Source organism: Triticum aestivum, chromosome 7D (genome assembly GCF_018294505.1).
Source record: "Triticum aestivum cultivar Chinese Spring chromosome 7D, IWGSC CS RefSeq v2.1, whole genome shotgun sequence".
Classification (NCBI taxonomy): Eukaryota; Viridiplantae; Streptophyta; class Magnoliopsida; order Poales; family Poaceae; genus Triticum; species Triticum aestivum.
This window is the reverse complement of record NC_057814.1, coordinates 194,317,534-194,335,618: the sequence shown is the minus strand read 5'-3', so window position 1 is coordinate 194,335,618 and position 18,085 is coordinate 194,317,534. Positions and strand designations below refer to the sequence as shown.

Here is an 18,085-nt window from a genome sequence, read left to right as displayed (position 1 = left end):
GCCATCAGGAGTTGTCCAAGCATTTTAGAAAATGAAAAGGACATCTTAAATACTGCTGGACCAGATAATAAATTCTCAGGAGCAATTTGGGAATTCCAAAAAATGTTGGCTTCAACATGACAAATATCTAGGGATTATTTGCCATAGGATGAACTATTTTATTTGCATGAAAGAATAAGCAAATATTTGACATGCAATTTGAATTTGAATTTGAAGCAGATTTTGGACAAGTGGCATTTTGGCATGATGATCATGATGACATGACCTTCATTAGGGGGAGACTACTGTAGTGTGATGCTGGGGATGTTACAGAGGTGGCCAAGCTAAATAAGGAAATTGATTTCCTGTCAAACAACTACAACCAGTTGGTAGAAGATGTATCAAAGCTTTTTGACTATCAAGATGGCAAGATGTCTCATGACATGGACTATACCAGTCAGGCAATCAATGAACTAAATGAGAAGAAGAAACAACTTCAGGATCAGGCAAAGATTGAGTTAAGTATGGAAAAGCTGAAGCTTGCCAAGGAGCAAAGGTGCATTCTTCAAAGCCAAGCAGATATCATTCAGAACATGAGGAAGGCCATGAAGGAAGTGGAGGTGGACAAGGACCTACTTAAGCAAGAGAAGAAGAAGCTGGAGTATCTGATTGTTGATCTACTCAATGCTGGGCATGCCAGCAAAGATAAGCTGGAGAGGACCAAGGCAATTATGAATGAGTGAAGTGCTTGGTGTGTGGGTTAAGTAATTAGTAGGCCTATATATATAGCTGGCCTTGGAATGTCATGCATGTTAGGTGTATATTTTGGGAAAGTTTCATGTGCTTTCAGAACCTGAATCAAGATGGTATGAGGGAGGGCGGTACTGTTATGGTTTAAGAACTAGGTGCTTTTATCTATGATGTAATGACTTTTATGTTAAGACCTACTATGCTAAGTGAGTACTCATGCTAAGTTAAGTAAGTAAGAATGTTTTATCTATGATGCGGATGTATTACTCTGCATATATTATGTGTGGCTAACTGACAATAGTGACATAGTTGGAAATGATAACATAGATAGTCAGTGGCATACATAGTAGGTACCAAGTATCTAACTTAGATAGTCTAACAAATAACTGAACATAGATAGCAAGTAGATACCAAGTAGAACTGAACATAGATAGCAAGTATATAGCAAGTAGAACTAAACATAGATAGCAAGTAGAACTAAACATAGTGCCTACATGCATAGATAGTACTGGCATACATAGTCTGACATACATAGATAGCAAGTAGGGTACCAAACTAACTCAACAGAGATAGAACAGCCCTATAGGAGTCACATAGTGCTGACCAAATTGAACATTTGAACTTACTGAACTTACGAAAGTTCAGGACTGATGAAACTGAATTTTTTTCACTAACGAAACTGAAGGCAGCATCTCAGTCCTCCTTCTTCAGCATCTTCAGGCGCTGGGAGCAGCGCACCACAGTCTTGTTCACCGCCGCCCTCTTCTTCTTGCCCGGCGCCTGCTCCACCACATCTTCACCGCCGCCATCTTCTTCTTTCTTCACGACGACGACCTCTAGGAGATCGGCGACCTCCGGGAGCGCATCCACGTGGATTGGGAGGTTCTTGTCCCCCTCCACGGCATCGAGGACGGGAGCCAGCAGCTGCACATCAGGCCCGTCGTCGGAGAGTACGATGACCTCCTCCACGTCGTCGTCAGAGGACTCGTCCTCATCATCGTTAGAGGACTCGTCGACAGAGGACTCGTCTTCAGAGTCGTCGTCTAGGCCGAGGACCCATGGATTGCGCCTCTCCTAGTAGGCGTTGTTGATGGGGGCTGGGAGAGCAAGGACGGTCTCGGTGACGTGATCTGCGGCGGCCAGCGACATGGTGGATGAGCGGTACATCAACCAACGGGCGCGCTGCCTGGGGTTGGGGGAGCGCTGCACCTCGTGCATCGCCCACAGGAGAATGGTCACCGGCGGGATGGTGTAGCCGGCAGGGAAGGCACGCTGCTTTTCAGCAGCTGTCATCACCTTCACCAGGCCGCAGGCATGGTTCCTCATCATCGCCAGACTGGGGAACCAGCGCGCGATCTCCCTGTACTGCGCGCGCAGCTCCTGGTTGTTGCCGGCGAGGTTTTCGATGGCCAGCTGCCAGTCCATGGCGACGGCGGTGGGGGTGGTTGTCAATGGGGATTTCGACAGGAGAGAGGGGGAAGTGGAGTGGGCGGTGCGAGCGGCGAGTGGGCGAGTGAGCAGAGAGAGCGGTGGGTGGACACGTATTAAAGGCTGAGAATCCAAATCGGCTACTGATACTCAACGCACGCTCACCACGCAAATGGCCGCAACGCACGTTGAACAGACGACGTGCCTAACTAAATATAACTAGGATGGCCGATGCTAGTCAAACAAATCACTGGCACTAGCCCATTGGTATTGAACGCATGTTTACAACACTAAGGTCCTGGGTTCGAGCCCCAGGCCAAACTATTTTTGTGTAGAGTTTTTTTGGGAGTCTAAAATGAATTTGACTGTAACTTCTGGTTCATATGTCTGAATTTAACCAGGCTAGTATCACAAATGGCAAATTAAAAAAATTAAACAAATTAAAACTTTCCTAAACATGCACCTGCCAGTATCACAAATTAAGTACCATACATTGAACATTCTCCACAAGTTCACATGTCTGAATTTAACCAGGCTAGTAGCAGAACACAAACTTAGTAGCAGAACACAAATTTAGTAGCATACAATCAAACTTAGTAGCAGAACACAAACTTAGTAACAGAGTTTCAATGGTTTCCACTAGCATTGAAATAGGCTGCAAACTTGCTAGGAGGTTTCCTCTTCCTCTTGCCTGCTAATATCCCAGGTTCTCCAGTGGATGTTCTTGGTGCATTGAATGTTCTTGTTGATGATGATCCTCTTGGAGCTCTTGTTGATGCTGATCCTCCTGGAGGTGCTGGTGAAGACCTGGCTGCTCCTGCTGAAACTGTTGAAGCTGAACCTCTCTTATCTGTTGTTGTTTTTCTATTCCTCATTGCTTTAGGAGGTGGAGCAGATGAGGCTGGCATCTATGAAGTTTGGTGTTGATGTGGTGGTTGTGGAGCTGGATGTGTAGCACTAGAAGAACCCCTAAAAATTTCTCTATTCTCCTGCATGACAGAATTAAAACAGTTAGTAAATAGACCAGACCTAAAATAATTAAACAAAGAATGCAACATTTCTAAATGACCTGGTGTAAGTTCTTTCTCATCTCAAGACTTGGTTTTAGAGCTTTCCCACAATTAGTATATCTATGGCCTTGTAGACCACAATTGCTGCATGTAATTGTTCCCATCCTGCTTGTGTCCTTTGGTGCAGGCACCTCAAACTGGCCCTTTCTCCTAGCTGTCTGTTTCTTCCCTGGTTTTTCTTTGAACATTGGGGGCTCAATATCATGAGTATGGGTGTCAGGCCAGAATTCAGGACCAGGGACAGGGTACACTATGTCTTTTTATGCTTCAATATATAGTGGTTTTTTGAAAAACTCATGCACATAGTCCTCTGGGTGCATGTGAAGCTTGCTCATTGCTTCTATTGCATGTCCCACCTCCTGCAGTCACATGAGTTAGTAGCTATGTTCACACAATACTGATTTTCACCACTAGACACTTGCCAAATGTCAGGACCAGCCCTATGTGCCTCACAAAATTTGGCATACTTCTTATTCTCCTCCAGTTTCTCTAAATAGTTGGGTGTGATCATGCACCTGCCGGTCTCTATCTTTTCCCTAGTCTTCTGCCTTTTGATCATCTGCTTAGTCCTAATTCCTTCAAACATAGTCCTAATTGGTTTGGCCCTAACATCAAGGATCATTTTGTTGAAAACCTCACTAAGGTTTTTCACAACAAGATCAGTTTTGCAATTGTAATCCATTGCAGACCTACACCAAGTCTCCTTTGGAATTTTTTAAGCCACTTCCAGGCATCCTCACACTCTGCTTTAAGCTCTGCCATTGCTAATTCATGGCCATGTTTGGTGAATGAGTAGCTAGCCTGATCTACTAGCTTCTTTAATTCTGCTCCTCTGAAACCAACTGACTGAAAATTTGCATATAGGTGCTTGAGGCAGTATCTCTGAGGGAATCAGGGAACACCTCATTTATAGCCTTAAGAAGACCCTGATTACAAATTAATAACCATGGTCATGAACAAAAAGAAATAAAGCCAGTAATAACTATATATATCTGAACTACTGGCTAAGATAGGGTGCATACCTTTTGCCTGTAGAAATAATGGTGTAGGTTCCAAATTTGCTTCCACTTCCAATGCAACATCTTAGCTGGGTTAGGAACCATGTCCACTCTCTGAATCTTCCTTATGAACCACACCAAAGGCTATGGGGTAGATCTTGTTGTTGCCATCTCTTCCTATGGCTGCAAGAATTTGTTGTCCAGTGGTTAGCTTGATGAAGCAACCATCAAGCCCTGCATCCATACCCACATTAGCTACCATAAATTTATCAACAAGTTATTTTGAACAAAATGCAGATGTAGATTTACCTATAAAGGGCCTGCAACCATTAAGAAATCCTTGCTTTGATGCATGCAAGCAGTAGAACATGTACTTAAATCTAGGAGTTGGTGCAGGGTTTTATGGGTCCTCAAATGTTGTAACTATACACCTGCTACTAGGGTTTGTATCAATAACTACTTGCAGGTAGTCCCTCAGTCTATAGTACTGCTCCTTCTGGTCACCTTGCACAACCTTGATAGCCTTCCTCCTTGCCCTACAGGCCACACTCTTTGATACATCAACTGAAAACTTGAATTTGCTATTTTTAATAAGTGCATCTACAAGAGCTCTAGGATCTGCTCTAAGAGAAGGCTCAACTGCTTTTGAAAGCCACTTAGTAGTAACCTTTGTGTTCTTTGCTGATGCTGGACAAGTGTGCTCCATGTTACACTTCTTAATGCAAAAAATTCTTTCATGAGCTATCCTGGAGGCACACATGTAAAATTCACATCCATGCTCTCTCTGTGAACACCAAACAATAATTCTTGTTGGGGAGTTCCTGTGGTAGTGAAAAGACCTCAAAGTCCTTATATGAAAATCCCTTAATGCTTCTCTGAACTGGTAAACACTGTCAAAACACAAGCTCTTGCACAACAGTAAATGTGAATTGGGAATTTTGGGGTCAAAATATACCCTTTCCTTCATCTTTTTCTTACTACTCTTTGTCTTTGGCTTCTTCATGAGGTATGGTAGTTCAACTTCATCTTCTTCTTCCTCATCACTTATGCCTACATCACCAGCAAAACAAAACTCATCTGCTTCAGGAAACCAATCTGTAAAACGTTTTTTCTCTACCTCATTGTGACATCTGCTAGTTGGACCAGGGTTCTTCACATGTTTCACAATAGCAGTACTTTCCAGTGCTCTGTCCTCTTCAGAGGCACACTCTATTTCCATTTGAACAGCTTCAGCACTCCCATCTGAATGAACTGAATCATCAGAACAAAATTCAGACACTTTAGTGTCTCCTTCAAAGTGGTTCAAATCTGCCTCTCTTTGAATCCTGCTCCTCTCAAGCTGAGCCTTTCTATCATCTACCTGATTCTGAAGCTCAGATTGCTCCACGACCTTTTTCACACAGTAGCTCTCTTGAGTGTTCATGTAATTCGCATTAGCCTATGTACTAATTCCAGGTTCAACATTTCTCACAACCTTTATGTTCACAACCTTGACATGATGAAAAAAACTCCAACATTTCATGAACACTAGCTTCATTACCTAAATAGTTTACTCTTTCTGATTCAATTTCCTCCTCCTTCACATAGTACATGTAATCACTCTCCCCATACCCTTCACTAGCAATGAGTGATTGTAGAGTAAGAAAAGAAATATCTGACTCATACCCCTTTTCACAAGGTTTCTTCCTTCTAAATGAAACCATATCTCCCACTTCTGGTCAGCCAAACTGCACAAATATGTGCTCATCAATTGAATTGAAATTGACAGAACTAGAGTTGCAATAAAGTTTACTAAACATGTTCAACAAACAGAAACAAAGTCTCACTAAGTTGCCAGATTGAAGAAAAACATGTGCATTTAAGCAAGAGATTCTCCATACCTGCCACCCTTAGAACATCCAGGCGCCGGCGATGACTGGGCGAGCGGTGCCTCCAGCTGCTGAAACCCTGCCTGCGTCGCGTAGCTGCTGCTCCCCAACCAATTATCTACTTCAGAGAACGAGCCCACAGCGTCCAAACTTGTGCCACCGGCGCCGCTGTCACTGCCACCCATCTCGCCGCCGCCCCCGTCCGGAATCACCGACTCCATGGCGGCTGCCACCTAGGTCAGACTGAGGACAGAGGGAGAGGAGGGAGAGAGTGAAGCGCGAGAGGGGAATGGGTCCAATGGATTAGATCTTGACCGTTCCGACCGACAGCCGCCGTTTCCGACCACGGACGCGCCATTAATGGCCGTTAACGCGCGGCGGGCGTCGATTGGCCACCGTGGCACCTGAAACGTGGGACCGGCTGGTCAGTTTGGTGCTTAGCGCGGGCGAAGCGACCGGTTTCGAGACTTGGTAGTTTTTTGCCACGGATTAGGACAAAAGTGGTAGTTTTCCGCACAAAATCGTAAAGTGGTAGTTTTCTGTCACGTTTCCGTGAAATGTGGTAGTTTTTGGTTAAATACTCCATATATTCAGAAAAAGGATCACTCCCCCAGTTTTCAATCCAATCGCTTAGTCAAGCGGTTGCTGATGATGCACCGATGGATGCATTGGACAGGATGTTGCTTAGTGTTCTCAACCAGGTCTAGAGATCTCACATCAAGAGTAAAACACATGAAGGAAGTGTGTGTAATTTAAATGAAATGACAGCTGCAACCATAAGCCTAATGGCTAATAGCAGTAAATCATGATGAAGGTGCTACTAGGAAGAACCCAGCTAACAATATCTTCATACAAAACATTTGTCTCAATACTAAAGCTTCACGATCACTGACCAATTGTACTGTTTGGACTTCAGCACGCCGTTATTTATGGCAAAGAAAGTGAAATTGTTCTCTTTCTCCTTCAAAGACAGCAACAACTCTCAGTTGTAACTTATCAATAGATAACTCTTCCATTGTCCGTCATATACTCCCTCCGTCCCAAAATTCTTGTCTTAGATTTTTCTAGATACGGATATATCTAATACTAAAATGTGACTTGATACATCCGTATTTAGGCAAATCTAATACAAGAATTTTGGAACGGAGGGAGTATGAAGTATGAAGAGCAATCTTGGACACAAGGAATTATACATCCAACACCTCTCAGCCAGGTCACAATCCACCCTAAATATTGCAGTGCCTTGAAAAAAATGAACTAGGCAATCTACCCGACTACCAGTAAACAGCAACTAACAACCATAAGGCCTAATTCACACTTCTCTAATTCTAGTGGACGCTGGAGTAATCAGGATAACAACAAATTTAGAGCATATCAAGACTGAGAGCATATGCATGCTAAGTTACGGTGTTGCGTAACAACACTAGCCCTCACGCCAACTGATATCATAGCGTCAAGTACTCTAAATGATTTCTCCATCTTGGCGATAAGCAACATCCATTGATAATTTTAGTGAATGTAGTAGGATCAGACCTCTCACCAGTACGGGTAGCCAAGTCAAAGATGCCATGTTCATCAATTACATTTCCGCGGCCTATGATGAATATCCCTGTTCTTCATTCTGGTAATAAATTCCTTGGCTTTCATGGAGTCACCATGATTAAAATAACCCTCAACCATGCACATGTAAACTTCTGTGTCAACTGGTACTCCCATATCAATCATCTCACTGAATTTTTCCATCGCGTCATCCATCCTCCCCATCTTGCAAAATGCATATATCATAGTTAAATAAGTGAATTCATTAGGATTCACACCCTGCTACATGTCTTCAAAGAAAAGCATGGCCACATCCATCATGCCATACTTAGCATATGCATTAATCAGTATGTTGAAACAACGGAGGTCGGGTACAACTCCATCTCTTGCCATCAGCTCACAGAGATCAATCATTTTAATAAGGGTTCCTTCTATAGCGTACCCATGGAGCATAATAGAGTATGAGATGACATTAGGTTTTCGTCCATTCACGGCCATGGAATAAAATATTTCCTCGGCTTCTTTGATTCTTCCATGCTTGCAAAGGTAATCCATGACTGAGCTGCAAGTAACAACATTTGGCATACAACATTGGCTTCTCATTACTTGCAACAACCTAGCAACTTCTTTCAACTGGCCCAAAGTTGAATATCCTTGGATCATGCTACTATATGTCACAGCTTCTGGTTGGACACCATTATGAACCATTGATCGAAGAACCACCTCTACCTTGTCCATTGCTCTTGCTTTGCACAGCGCATTGATAATGGAGATATATGTCACCTTAGTAGGCACAATCCCCTGTCGTATCATTTCTTGGAATAGATCGCATGCTTTGCTTACTTCACCCTCTTTAAAAAAGCCATCAATTACTATGTTGTATGACATCACGTCGGGGGAGTGGTCAGCACCTTTTTTGGCCATCATTTGGAGCAGGTCAAGCGCAAGCTGGCTCCTCCCACTGTCGCTGAAACTCTTGAGAATCACTGAGTAGGAGATGACATTAGGCAAGTCATCGGGCATCCTATGGAGCAGCATGTTCAGAGCCTCCTTTGTTCGCCTCATGTCACAGAGGCACATGAATAGGCTGTTGTAGGTAATGACGCTCATTGTGATGCCTGTCTTGAGGAGGCGACCGAAGAAGGCATGCCCTAGGTCCGGGCGGCATGCTCGGTGGCAGCAGTCAATTAGTATGTTGTAGGTGATAATGGTGGGTGCTATCACCTGGCGACGGCCTGCTTGGGCCATGCGGTTGAAGAGATCAATGGCGAGGGCAGGTCCGTCGGTGCAGATGGTGGAGGGCGGCGCACGCGCAAGGGCAACAAATAAGTCGTTGAGTGCACGTACTGATACTGGGACTGGTTGGCGTAGCATTTCATCGAACAGTTGGTGCGCGAGCTCTGGCCTGAGCGTCCTGAAGCCCAGATGGTCGTGGAGTTCGTTCAGCAGCTCGTTGGCGCATGAGGAAACGGAGCTGGAGAAAGAGTGTGACATTGTCGCCGTGTTTCTGCAGCGGCGGCGAATGCGGGAAGCAACAAACAGGTCCTGGTGGGTGGTGGGAGGAGGGTGTGCCGGTCCTGGTGGGAGGAGGGCAGATAGAGCACAGAGGCAACGACCAGGTCCTGGTCTCGCTCGCTCACTTCTTCCTAGTTTGTGGTTCCGGTGCGGTTTTATCTGGTTTTCTTCCTCTTTTTTCTGTTGTTTTTTAACAGGCTTTTCTTTGTTTTTCGTTCTTTCCCCTTTTTTCTCTTTTCCAAAAAGTTTTCTTAAAAAAAAGATCTTCGGAATCGGTTAAAAAAATCTCCGGAATTTCAAAAAATGTCCATGGTTCAAATTTTTGTTTTGAATTTCAAAAAAGGTTCACAAATACAAAATTTGGTCCTATTTTATTTCCAGAAATTAATTAAAAATGTTCATATTTACAAAAAAAATCATGATTTCAGGAATTTTACAAAAATGTTCATGTTCCATTTTTATGGAATTTTAAAAGTCTTTGTTTTCAAAAAAGAGTTCAAAATTCATAATGTGTGTGTTTTCCAAAAGTTATTCATAATTTCAGTTTATGTTCCTGTTTTCAAAAATTGATCACAAATTCAAAAAATATCCAAATTTTTGGAAAATGTTCCAAATTTTCGAAAAGTGTTAGAAATTTTAAAATTTATTTGCATTGAAAAACAACTAAAAAATTAACGTTTCCTAGAGTAACCCGGGCGCTGCAGTACTTCCAGGGGACCAGAATGTTGGATGCAAGTAAAGTAGACTTGGATTGCCTCGATACGAATACGTGTATCGGTTTCGATTCGATACTGATACATAAATACGTCATTTCGGATACGTCTGACTATTTCTGAAAACAATAAAAAATGTTATCAATTAAGCATCAAGCTATTTACCGTATATCTAGTGAGTGCAGTCTATTATCTTATATCTTCTTATTCATGATTCCAACAAGAGGAATAACCAACAACCAAGTGTTTATCGATCAGTTAGAGAGAAAGGGAGGAGGGAGTCAATAGCCTCCCATTTAGTAGAATTCTACATGATAATTGGAGGGGGAGAGGAGGGGAGCGGGACTGCGCGAGCACCGGGGGAGGGAGCCACCACGGACACTACATCCTGAGCGGTATCAGGGAGTATCGTGAAAGAATTAGTATCTGATACGGTATCTGATACGGATATGCTGGTTGCTAAAAGTATCGGTGTTTTCTTGACAGTAGTCTTACTTGCTACAACACCGACCTCTATAGTGCTCACTTGCTCTGCTCTTCTCGCTGCAGCGTGCATGGGCCGACCCATCAAGATGCCCCTTGTGTGGCAACCTCCTATTTGTTGCAAAGAGCATCAAATAGGTCTCCATAACGTGCCTACGAGATCAGGTGAGAGGTTGTTGAATTATAGATGGGCCTTTGGCCTAAAAACAATAAATGATGAAAATAACTAAGGCGTGTGCGAGGTGTCATGACATGGTGGGAAGTTTAGTGCCACCACGCTAGCGAAGGAAAGATGAGACCTTCTTATAAGGGACTCTCTTCCACGTGCTATTGGAGCATGAAAAAGGGAGTGGTACACGCGCACCCCTCCGCCGCAGGACGCCACGTGCATCCTGTTTCTTGGATGAGCCGAGTCAAGCTCGGACCTTTTGTCATGTGTGTGCTTTATTTTGCCAATTGGAAATGATTAATTTATTCATTATGAGTCGCTAATGGATGTGCCACTACCCGAGACGTCGGATTGTAGGTTGTTGCCAACTCGATCGTGGGCCTAAGCCCATGCCCACAACTCCCTACCCGACAACCTATATAATGGAGGCGTTGGCAAGCCTAGATGACACACTTGCTCTGCCTCATCGCGCATAATACTAGCTGCTACTGTCGTTCCACTCACTATTGTTGCTTCCGACGGTCCCATCTCATCGACTGCATGCACGGCCATTCGGGAGAGCAGGCCTTCGGAACCCCATCCTTTGTGATCCTGCACTAGGAGAAGGGCGTTAAGGTTTTTGGGACCGCCTCGGCGTGACCGCTTGTTGTTTGTCTTTATCCACTGCTTCAACTACTTCCTTGATATCTACACCGTGGTTGACAACGCTGTCAAGAAGGATGTTGAGGAAGCCACTGTCATCGTCGCAGCACAGTCCTGGCCTACTGAAGAGTATGACATGTTCATCCTTGTTTTAGTGGTTCATATGCTAGTCGTACTTACTATCTTCATGGTTCTATGTTCGGTATGTGCTCACATGTTTAGAAATGGGTATGACCTTCATACTGTCATTGCTAGCATCATGATTTATCAGTGAATTTAAATCAATCGAAAAATTGCTAACATATCGAACACATTGATGTCATTATAAAATAAAGTGCATTTCATCCTATACAATTATTGTATTAGTTACATAATTGAAATAATAGTTAAAAGCCTTGCAGGTATGCTAAAGCCAAAATCTACACTTCAATAATGCATGCATTAAAAATGCTTTACAAAATCCTTTCTCAACATTTCTTGGGTACTCTGTACCCAAGGTGTGGCCCATGAAATTTTCAACAACATTTTGAAAAAAAAATCCGAGCAGAGGACTATTTTTAGTTTTGATTTCCCGGAAACTTTTCCACTCTTTCATGGAGGTTTTAACTTTTCCTTAGTTCATCTATCTACCTATTTATTTATTTGGTTTGACATGGACATCCCTTCTCCATACATTTTATTTTCATGATCCACTATGGAGTGAGTCTTCATATACAGAAGTACTGACCCTATTTCCCTGACAATGTTCCTTTAATTTTTATCCTTACTAGATGACCCATTGTGCTGATGACGCAAGGGCGAGAGCAAGCCAATTATTGAAAGAGTAATAATATTTACAATGTGAGAGGCCTTTGGACGTGCATTTAAAGGCGAAAGCATATATTTCTTTCGTCATTTTTGTTTCAAAAGCATACCACAAGGCCAAGAGTGAACCAAGTATTTAAACCATGCAAGTTGAAATATCTAGACACCAATCATAAAATCGTTCAAGCATAAGGGAATAGATATTTAGTTATGATGTTCATACATAGCGCTACATAGGCAGAGATGCATCATACAGATAGCTCTGGTCACCCATGTTATGGTAACTCAAGAGATAAACAAGGCCAAGCAACAACACAGAAGCAATGCAGATTATAGCGGCTGAAAGCAGGAACGTTGGTTCAAAACGTAAGCAAAAGTTGTTGGTTTGCCATGAACATTTATGCTTCATCAGTATAAACAAGCCGACATGCTTGGTATTACAAACCCAATTATTCATTAGCATACAAACACGCAGAGGTACTTGAAGGCCTATAAAAAGCGCTAGCTCCTTACATATGTGATCGTAGAATTTATGAAACTCTCAAACATAAGACAACATCTGGTCTTGCAAATTGCTGTCACTATGGAAGCTAAAACATTGAAATGTATATAGAATCTGTCTATAACTCTAGCATTACTCAATCTGGAATACTCTGCTTATATACACATTAGTACTAGACCTCATTTTTCATAGCAAGCAAACACCAGGAAAAAATTATTTTTGATAGCTATAGGAATAATTGGAAGTTTGGAACTATACGGTTTTTCTTCTTAACATAAGGTGGGTGTTGCAATCTGCAATCACTCCAGCTAAACTATATACACATTTGTAGATATGAACCCTCGGTGTTTCTGTAAGCTTTCTAAGTATTGATGGTCCATTGTAGCCAGTCTTCTATGTGAATCCCTTCTGAATTTCGACTGGTCCAGTGCCTCTAAAAATATGTGCAAAGCCATGATGGTCCAGTGCCTCTAAGAACACGTGCAGAAAGCCATGAAACCCAACGAAAATGGAACGTGTCTACCTCAGCTCCACACACACATGGCACTACATTGCAGAATCAATAGTGCTAAGCAACTCCCTTTTTCACTATGAATAAAGAAACTCTTTTTAAAGTGTTCTATCATTTGGTAAGTTTGTAACATCTCAATTTTCAATTTGGATGTTATACATAGGTCATCATATGCATATCATATTTTATTTACATTTTGGTTGAGATCCTAGAAATCTTAAGCAACTCAAGGACCCAAGGAGAGAGTTGGGGATTTCATTTATTTTCATATTTGAATTTTTCTCAAATTTGAAAAGAGGATCAGTTTGGTTTTAATATTTTCCTCTCCAATTATTTCCAATATCAAAAATAAAAGAGAGAAGATAAAATAACTTCTTCAAATGAAAGGAATATTGGAGAAGAAATTTAAAATCAAATTCATATTTTATTTGGATTTTAATTGCTATTTTATTTGAATTAGAAAAATATGCATTTTTGAAAATTACATTTTTAGGCCAGAAAAATGTTCACCTTGTTCTAAATATTAGGTTTAGACGGCGAAAATTGTTTCTGGTATTTTTAGAATTTTTCTATATTTTATTAGGATTTTTCTTTGGGTGGAATTTTATTTAAAAAAATCTTCTTCCCGCCCGACTGGGCCGAAGGCCCAGCCGAGCAGGCCGGCCCGCCAGCCACCGCTGCCGGCCCGAACTAGCTTTCTACAAATGATAAACATAGAGCCTCCACCAGCCATATATGCATATAGTTATAGCTGTTACTTGTTCATTGCTCTATAGTGTTATCTTGCCAGCATATTCCATGTGCTGACCTACACAGGCTGCAACGTATTATGTTGCAGAGTTTTCAGACGAAGAGTAAGGTGCGCTAGGTCATTGTCGTGCACTCAGCTGTGCCGTTGGAGTTGATGGACTCATTTACCTTCGAAGCTTCCGCTGTTATCCTACTTAGATGGCCTTCAGCCATATTTATTGTAATAAGTTCTCTTTTGAGACATTCAATGTAATAAGTGTGTGATTGAACTCTGTTATAAATCCTTCAAGTACTGTGTGTGTCAGCATTACCGGTCGAGGGATGACACTTATACACAGAGATTTGACCGTCTGAGGTCGGATCGCTACAGCTTCCCAAGATATAACACAACTTAATATCGAGCCATATGCTAATTTTTGATTCACACACTTGAACATTGGCATTCTGGTTGTAAATAACCAAATCCAGAATAAATTTACCAAAATAAACTAGAGAAGCGAAAACATAAAGTATAGTTATCATGTCTTACCACCAAGCATTTCTCAAGGATAGGTAAATCGATAAGGAATGTAGAATCACCTGAAAATTCCTTGAGTTCAGTCAAAAATCTCAAACTTCACATTTTCCTTATGAGATATAAAACCAAAGTATTAATGAGAGTGTGTCATCCTCCCACAAGGCCACAAGCAAGCTCTATTTATGAGCATCATACATATTATTTCGACTTGGTATCTAGGTGTGCTAATAGCCACACAAAGGTTAACCCGCACATGATGTTTATCTCTTGTCTATCTTTGCAAAGGAAAAAATGCAGAAGAACAACCAAAAGTCATCTACTCCCTCTGTCCCATAATATAAGAACGTTTGCAACAGTTTTCATTGGTTTTTCTTTTTCTCTTGTTCCTTTTCTTTATTTATATTATTTGGTTTATGTCGTTCTTTCCTCGGGTTTCTTTGCGGTCCTTCTTTTCCTTTTTTTTAAATCGACACATGTCTATATATTTCGTACACATTATGAATTTTTTGTTGGGGAACGTAGTAATTTCAAAAAATTTCCTACGCACACACAGGATCATGGTGATGCATAGCAACGAGACGGGAGAGTGTGTCCACGTACCCTCGTAGACCGAAAGCGAAAGCATTAGCACAACGCGGTTGATGTAGTCGTAGGTCTTCACGATCTGACCGATCAAGTACCGAACACATGGCACCTTCGAGTTCTTCACACGTTCAACTCGATGACGTCCCTCGAACTCCGATCCAGCCAAGCTTTGAGGGAGAGTTCCGTCAGCACGACGGCGTGGTGACGATGATGATGTTCTACCGACGCTGGGCTTCGCCTAAGCACCGCCACGATATTATCGAGGTGGACTATGGTGGAGAGGGGAACCACACACGGCTAAAAGATCCAAGAGATCAATTGTTGTGTCTATGGGGTGCCCCTCTCCTCCGTATATAAAGCGGGGAGGAAAGGGCCGGCCAAGGGGAGGACGTGCGCCCAAGGGGGAGTCCTACTCCCACCGGGAGTAGGACTCCTCCTTTTCCTATTTGGAGAGGGAGAGGGAAGGAAGAGGAAGGAGGGAGGAAGGAAAGGGGGACCGGCCCCCCTCCCAATTCGGATTGGGCTTGGGGGCGCCCCCTCCCTAGCTCCTTTCCCCTCCTTTCCACTAAAGCCCATTAAGGCCCATATACCTCCCGGGGGGTTCCGATAACCTCCCGGAGCTCCGGTATTATCCCGATCTCACCCGGAACCATTCCGGTATCCAAATATAGTCGTCCAATATATCGATCTTTATGTCTCGACCATTTCAAGACTCCTCGTCATGTCCGTGATCATATCCGGGACTCCGAACAACCTTCTGTACATCAAAACACATAAACTCATAATATAACCGTCATTGAACTTTAAGCGTGCGGACCCTACGGGTTCGAGAACTATGAAGACATGACCGAGACACGTCTCCGGTCAATAATCAATAGCGGAACCTGGATGCTCATATTGGCTCCCACATATTCTACGAACATCTTTATCGGTCAAACCGCATAACAACATGCGTTGTTCCCTTTGTCATCGGTATGTTACTTGGCCGAGATTCGATCGTCGGTATCTCAATACCTAGTTCAATATCGTTACCGTCAAGTTTCTTTACTCGTTCAGTAATACACCATCCCATAACTCTCTCATTAGTTACAATGCTTGCAAGGTTTATAGTGATGTGCATTACCGAGTGGGCCCAGAGATACCTCTCCAACAATCGGAGTGACAAATCCTAATCTCGTAATACGCCAACCCAACAAGTACCTTCGGAGACACCTGTAGAGCACCTTTATAATCACCCAGTTACGTTGTGACATTTGGTAGCACACAAAGTGTTCCTCCGATAAACGGGAGTTGCATAATCTCATAATCATAGGAACATGTATAAGTCATGAAGAAAGCAATAGCAACATACTAAACGACCAAGTGCTAAGCTAACGGAATGGGTCAAGTCAACCACATCATTCTCCTAATGATGCGATCCCGTTAATCAAATGACAACTCATGTCTATGGCTAGGAAACATAACCATCTTTGATCAACAAGCTGGTCTAGTAGAGGCATACTAGTGACACTCTGTTTGTCTATGTATTCACACATGTATCACGTTTCCGGTTAATACAATTCTAGCATGAATAATAAACATTTATCATGATATAAGGAAATATATAATAACTTTATTATTGCCTCTAGGGCATATTTCCTTCAGTCTCCCACTTGCACTAGAGTCAATAATCTAGTTCACATCGCCATGTGATTTAACATCAATAGTTCACATCTTTATGTGGTTAACACCCATAGTTCACATCGATATGTGACCAACACCCAAAGGGTTTACTAGAGTCGGTAATCTAGTTCACATCACTATGTGATTAACACCCAAAGAGTACTAAGGTGTGATCATGTTTTGCTTGTGAGATAATTTTAGTCAACGGGTCTGTCACATTCAGATCCGTAAGTATTTTGCAAATTTCTATGTCTACAATGCTCTGCACGGAGCTACTCTAGCTAATAGCTCCCACTTTCAATATGTCTCCAGATTGAGACTTAGAGTTATCTGGATCAGTGTCAAAACTTGCATCGACGTAACCCTTTACGACGAACCTTTTGTCACTTCCATAATCGAGAAACATATCCTTATTCCACTAAGGATAATTTTGACCGCTGTCCAGTGATCTACTCCTAGATCACTATTGTACTCCCTTGCCCAACTCAGTGGTAGGGTATACAACAGATCTGGTACACAGCATGGCATACTTTATAGAACCTATGGCTGAGGCATAGGGAATGACTTTCATTCTCTTTCTATCTTCTGTCGTGGTCGGGTTTCGAGTCTTACTCAATTTCACACCTTGTAACATAGGCAAAAACTCTTTCTTTGACTGTTCCATTTTGAACTACTTCAAAATCTTGTCAAGGTATGTACTTATTGAATAAACTTATCAAGCGTCTTCATCTATCTCTATAGATCTTGATGCTCAATATGTAAGCAGCTTAACCGAGGTCTTTCTTTGAAAAACTCCTTTCAAACACTCCTTTATGCTTTGCAGAATAATTATGATCAACAATATGTCATTCACATATATTTATCAGAAATGTTGTAGTGCTCCCACTCACTTTCTTGTAAATACAGGCTTCACCGCAAGTCTGTATAAAACTATATGCTTTGATCAACTCATCAAAGCATATATTCCAACTCCGAGATGCTTGCACCAGTCCATAGATGGATCGTTGGAGCTTGCACACTTTGTTAGCATCCTTCGGATCGATAAAACCTTCTGGTTGCATGATATACAACTCTTCTTTAAGAAATCCATTAAGGAATGTAGTTTTGACATCCATTTGCCAGATTTCATAAAATGTGGCAATTTGCTAACATGATTCGGACAGACTTAAGCATCGCTACGAGTAAGAAAATCTCATCGTAGTCAACACCTTGAACTTTGTCAAAAACCTTTTTCGACAAGTCTAGCTTTGTAGATAGTAACACTACTATCAGCGTCCGTCTGCCTCTTGAAGATCCATTTATTTTCTATGGCTTGCCAATCATCGGGCAAGTCAACCAAAGTCCACACTTTGTTCTCATACATGGATCCCATCTCATATTTCATGGCCTCAAGCCATTTCGCGGAATCTGGGCTCATCATCGCTTCCTCATAGTTCGTAGGTTTGTCATGGTCAAGTAACATGACCTCCAGAACAGGATTATCGTACCACTCTGGTGTGGATCTCACTCTGGTTTACCTACGAGGTTCGGTAGTAACTTGATCTGAAGTTACATGATCATCATCATTAGCTTCCTCACTAGTTGGTGTAGTAATCACAGG

At 42.2% G+C, this 18,085-nt stretch overlaps 1 pseudogene; it reads right to left on the bottom strand.

The window, feature by feature from the left end:
* Positions 1–7,668: 7,668 nt before the first annotated feature.
* Positions 7,669–9,126, bottom strand: LOC123171032 (protein Rf1, mitochondrial-like; annotated as a pseudogene).
* Between the last annotated feature and the right edge of the window lie 8,959 nt (positions 9,127–18,085).